General features: G+C 44.6%; 1 long non-coding RNA gene across 1 annotated transcript; it reads right to left on the bottom strand.

The window, feature by feature from the left end:
* Window positions 1-302: 302 nt before the first annotated feature.
* LOC128285564 (uncharacterized) lies at window positions 303-705 on the bottom strand. Its single transcript, XR_008276026.1, has 3 exons — window positions 675-705; window positions 462-533; window positions 303-345 (listed from the first exon to the last, which is right to left on the bottom strand). It is a non-coding gene; the product is annotated as an uncharacterized LOC128285564 (long non-coding RNA).
* Window positions 706-6,321: the final 5,616 nt, after the last annotated feature.

Here is a 6,321-nt window from a genome sequence, read left to right as displayed (position 1 = left end):
CCTATATTCCATAACGGTTTTAACAGTCTTATCATGCCATATAACAGATTTCCATTTTCTACCAATTTTTACCCAAATGGGCCCGAAAGCCCAATGGGCCCCACTTCGGCCCCTCGAGGCCCAACTTACCAAGAACGCCAAAAATCACATTCTTACCGTTTCCATCGTTCTCGATCACCGTCTCATCGATTCTAACTAACTAGTGAGCGTTCGCTTGCTCACAAGTCCTCGAAATGCCAGAATTTCGGCATTTTGGCTTTTCGGCATTTTATCGCTTTAAGCTATGAAAGGGTTCGTTACACACTTGATTTGCGATATTCCTTGACGAGATCTCCTATGCGATTTCTCCTATAATCAATTGTTAAATAGATCAGGTCGCAATAATTGAACCAAATTAAGAACTTTCCAATATTAACACTTACACATTCGCCCACCATCCATAATGGCCTTAGGCACCTTACCTTTGTCGCGATTGATGACTAGGCCTAGCTACTCCGGCGATCCAAGCTACTCCAAATCGACACTACACCTTGCTGCTCCTTCAATAAATAAACCAAAAATATTAAAAGAAGACCCCATAGAGTCTATGCCCATATTCGGCCATCTCCCTAAACTTGGAGTTTCGGCTTTTGACCAAAGCTACACTAGGAATTGTTTAGAGTTTGAACACTTACCACAGTCTTTCTCCTCTTGAATCCGGATGTCTAAAAGGTAAAGGAACCGAATGCCAACTATTGAAAAGGAAGAAAAAGGTTGCTGGTCACAAAGAATCGGCACCCCCTATCTTCACTGATTCGGCTTTTTTTGCGGCACTTCGGCAAAAATAGAGATAAGGGAAAACAATGGTGAATGAAAGGAAATAGTGGGCTGATTTGAAAGAAAGAAAAAGGAAGAAAATTGAGTAGAAGGGAGGTAGATTCGCTGGAAAAGAAAGAGAGAAAAGCTACACACCAAAGAACAAAATCGGCACAACTAAGACCCTAATGCCAAATTACTAACCTAATACCCCTCTGCCGAAAATCCCTCTCCAAACTCCCTTATTCGCCAACTCTATCTCCATATCACATCCCTAAAATCTCTCCCTTATCCCTCCTTAATTTATGCATTTGACTTGATCCAACTCTCTCCTCTTACGTAATCCACTCAAGTTCCAACACTTACCCTTCCCGCACAAAATAAATACTCCTATTTGCCAACACAGGAATCGATCCTGTGTCTTCCCCAACGCTTACACGCCACCTTTAAAGCTCCCTAGTGGCGTCACTTAGCCACTTTGCGAGGATCTTTTGTGATACACTTTACCCACAACTTAATATAAGGGCACCTAGCCAGAACCCCTAACTCCTAAGTCTAGAATTTAAAAATTCCACCAGGTTTTGGCCAACTCATGGGCCTTCCATAAGCCCATTTACATACCCAAATTATGAATTCCATCATCACCTACCAAATTTTAGAAATTTACTTAAAATATCAAGAATCGCGAAAAACCCGAAAATCGGGATGTTACAACTCTACCCTCCTTAAAGAAATTTCGGCCTCGAAATTTACCTAGTCCAAACATTTGAGGGTATCACGACGCATTGCCTCTTGGTCTCCCAAGTAGCTTCTTCCTTGCCATGGTTCCTCCAAAGTACCTTCACCAACGGGATGACCTCCTTCTCAACACCTTGACATCACGATCAAGTATTTGCATGTGTTCCTCATCAAAGGTCAAATCGACCGTACCTCAATTTCGCAATCGCACGATATGAGTTGGGTCGAATGATATCGCCTTAGCATGGACACATGGAAGACATCGTGAATGCGATCCGATTCGAGGTAACTCTAGGTGATAAGCCACCGGACCTATCCGCAATGATTCGGTAAGGCCCAATAAACCGTGGGCTCAACTTACCCTTCTTACCAAATCTCAAGATCTTCTTCCAAGGCGAAACTTTCAAAAAGACCATGTCTCCTACCGCATATTCAATATCCTTACGCTTCAGATCGGCATAAGACTTTTGTCGATCCGCCGCCTCTTTTAACCTCTTCCTGATTACCTTAATCTTGTCTTCAGTATCTGCCACCAACTCTGGTCCAAGTATTTGCCTTTCCCCCAATTCTGCCCAACAAGTAGGCGAGCGACACCTTCGCCCATATAGTGCCTCATATGGAGCCATCTGAATACTTGCTTGATAACTGTTGTTATACGCGAACTCCGCTAAGGGCAAATGGTCCTCCCAGCTGCCTTTAAACTCAATAGCACAACCCCTCAACATATCCTCTAAAATCTGAATAACCTCTCGATCGCCCATCCGATCGAGGGTGAAAAGCCGATCTTGAAATCCAATTGCGTTCCCAATGCCTCATGCAACTTCGCCAAAACCAGAAGTAAACCTTGGGTCTCGATGCGAAATTATCGATCTTGGCACACCATGCAACAGTACTATTTACGCCACATACAATCGGCCAACTTCAAGTGAGTAATTGGTTCTGGACAGTATGAAATGAGCGATTTCGTGAGTCTATCCACAATCACCCAAACCGAATCCTTCTTGGAAGGTGTCAACGGCAACCCACTTACAAAGTCCATAGTTACCCTTTCCCACTTCCAAAGTGGTATCTTTACCGGCTGTAACAATCCCGAAGGTAGTTGATGCTCGGCCTTCACTTGTTGACATGTCAAACATCTCCCAACAAATTCGGTCACTTCGCTAAGCCCAAAGCCACCAATATTGCTCTCGCAAGTCTCGATACAACTTACTCCCTCCCGGATGCATAGCACACGGTCCATTATGTGCCTCTTTCAAAATCATCAATCTCAAATCGGAGTCTTTCGGCATACAAATTCTTCCTCAAAAACAAAGAACTCCCTCACTATTTAACCCAAAGTCAGGATTCTCCCCCTTCTCAACTTGTCAAACCGAGCAGCCAATGACTCGTCCTCCAAATTGTTGCTTTAACTGTTCTACCCAAGTCTGTCTCACCAGTAACTCGCCAACAAACTCCCATCGTCATACAAACTTAGACGAGCAAACATCGCTTTAATTCCGCCACGCTCTTCGACTTAGCGCGCATCACCACGACATTCGCCTTACAGGTGGTACTCAATCGAACAGTCATAGTCCTTTAACAACTCTATCCACCTTCACGCCTAAGATTCACTCTTTTGAGTCGCAAGTACTTATGACTCTTGTGATCCGTATAGATGATGCATTTCTCTCTATACGTAATGCCTCCATATCTTAAGTGCAAAGATTACACGCCAATTCCAAGTCATGCGTAAGGTAGTTCACCTCATGTGGCTTAAGCCGTCGTGAAGCATAGCGACCACTTTACCCTCTTGCATCAACACGCAGCCCAAACCTACATGTGACGATCACAGACACCGTGAAATCCTTACCGGACTCGCTGAATCAAAGCTGGCGCTCAGTCAAAACCTTCTTCAACTTCTCAAAAGCCTCTTGCGCTTATCCGTCCAAATAAAAGGTGCTCCCTTCCTTATAAGTTTCATTAATCGGTCTTGCCATCACGAAAAATCCTTCCACGAATCTCCGATAATAACCCGCCAACCCCAAAAACTTCAAATTTCACATCGACTTGGTGGCTTCCATTCAAAATGGCTTCAATCTTCGAGGTCCACCTTGATCCCTTCAGCAGACACAACATGCCCCAAGAAGGTAACTTCCTTCACCAAAACTCGCACTTACTAAACTTTGCATAAAGTTACTTCTCCTTAACACTTGCAAAGACTACACGAAGATGCTCATCATGCTTCTCTTCCGCTTCCGAATACACCAAGATATCATCAATAAAATGACTACAAACCGATCCAAGTATGGCTGGAATACCCGATTCATCAAATCCATGAATCTTTGCCGGTGCATTAGTCAACCCAAATGGCATTACCGAAACTCGTAATGACCGTATCGAGTCCCGAACGCCGTCTTATAAATATCCCTTCTTTAACTCTTAATTGATGATATCCAATCGAAGGTCGATCTTAGAAAACACCGAGGCTCCTTTTAATTGGTCGAATAGATCATCGATTCTTGGTAACGGATACTTGTTCACGATAGTCACTTATTCAACCGCCGATAGTCAATACACATTCGCATAGTCCCATCTTTCTTCTTTACTGAACAAGACTGGTGCACTCCACGGAGAAACACTTGGTCTTATAAACCCTCTATCCAATAGCTCTTGAATCTGAGCTTTCAATTCTACCAACTCCTTTGGTGCCATCCGATAAGGCGCAATGGACACAAGAGCTGTTCCAGATAGTAAGTCGATTCCAAACTCGACTTCTCTGTTCGGGGGTAATCCAGGAAGTTCATCTGGGAATACATCTTGAAATTCCTTAATAGTCCTAACCGACTCCACCGTTATCTCCTCAAGTCCGTTTGACTTACAAAGGCCAAGTCGCCTCACAACCTTTCCGGATCAACTTCTCTGCTCTTAACGCAAAACAACATTGGATAAATAATCCTTCGCTCCCCTATGACCATTATCTCCTCATCTTCGACGATTCTTAATACCATCCTCTTTGCAGCACAATCCAACGTCGCCTTGTGCTTAGTTAACCAATCCATTCCCAGAATAAGATCAAAATCCCGAAATGGCACCTCCATCAAATCTCCTTCGAAGATTTTATCCTGTGTCACTAACGGTACTGCCCTAAAAATTTTATCTACCTTAATCGAATGTCCCAATGGACTTATTACTGATACCCCACTCACAGTCTTCTCAGGAAGCACATCCAAAGCCCCCGATACATCACAAGCAACATACGAATGGGTGGAACCCACATCAATCAAAGTAGTGTAAGGCATGCTATGAATGAAGAACGTACTAGTTATAACATCAGGAGCGTCACCCTCTTCACGACGTCGTGCAGCATAAACCAACGCTGGTTGTTGAGCTTCAGCATGTCCAGCACCTCTGCCAGGTGCCCCACATCCTCGTCCATTACCATTGCCACCTCTACCTTGCCCCCGACCCCTCTGTGGTGGTGGTCCTCCTTGCCGTGGTTGGACATCCCTTTGCTCTGCCACTAGCTCCTGAGCTGTCCTCCGAGGACACTCTCTGAACTTATGCTCATTTGACCCACATCGAAAACATGCTCCATTCGTTTCAAAGACTTCATATGCACCCTACCACAGTCCCTCGCAAGCTGCGGTCTATAAGTATTTATCGAACTGCTCCAACCGGTTCCTCCATCCTTGCTCTTTTAACACTTTGATTCGTGGCACTCAAGGGTCTCAAATCCCTCTTGAATCTGGGTCGATCCTTCTCACGATTCTCACACTCACTCACTTCACCTCCTTGGCTATCTTAGCCTTTTCTACCAATGCAAAAAACCACGCTCCTCGTGGAGCTATCAATATCCTAAGCTCATCGCGGAGACCATCCTCAAAGCGGACATCATGCTCATATTCGGTTGCCACTATACCACTAGCATATTGACTCACCTCAAAATTTCGCCTCATACTGCTACAGCCTTATCACCTTGAGTCGATTCAAGAATTCCTTCGACGAGCATCCACATAGCTTGCTCCAACATACCTCCCTTTAAAGGCGCTTTGAACAATTCCCGTGTTACTTACTCAATTGGGGTACTCTCCTTACGGTGATCCACCATCGGTATGCCTCGTCACGTAGCGAAGACACAGCTCCTTTCACTTTTGCTCCACCGAGCGCCTAGGTCGCCCATGATCCGCTCTGTTGCCTCCACCAATATTCTACCACATTCGGGGCCACTCCAGATACACCCTAAATACCTCTGCTCCTTGGCTTGAGTCGCTCCGATATAGACCCCTATTCACCGTCCCAAGATTAGCTCCAGCCACTCTTTCTAAAACCCTTAACATGGCTTGGGATAAAGCGTCATCCCCATGACCCGATCATAAGACCCAGTCTCCGTTGCTTACGGCACACTGGCTCCTCAGCTGGCCTATGCCCCGAGGATGAAGATTCAGCTTGCACCCTTCCGCGACCACGTCCGCGGCCTTATCCACGAGCTCCTCTAGTACTCATATCGAATTATCTGATTTACGAATTTTATGAAATTAGTATAACGTTCCACTGTTTATTAAGAAAATGTCTTATGTAGATATAGCAGTTCAAGGATTGTTTTCGTATCATCATAGCCTAGCTACGCCTCATTCCTCCGCTTACTGACTCTACCTTAGCTAAGGTATCATAGTAGGGTCTCAGCACTATTCATAATATCATATCAATATCATATATTGTAAGGAAAATATACTTACAGACTTGGTGCCGGGGATTCAATGCGCCACTTCTTTCTCCAATCCATTTAGAACTAAAAAACCATGTTTTTGA

The sequence above is a fragment of the Gossypium arboreum genome, chromosome 12, assembly GCF_025698485.1.
Source record: "Gossypium arboreum isolate Shixiya-1 chromosome 12, ASM2569848v2, whole genome shotgun sequence".
Lineage (NCBI taxonomy): Eukaryota > Viridiplantae > Streptophyta > Magnoliopsida > Malvales > Malvaceae > Gossypium > Gossypium arboreum.
The sequence above is the reverse complement of the archived record's forward strand: the minus strand, read 5'-3'. Positions and strand labels throughout refer to the sequence as shown.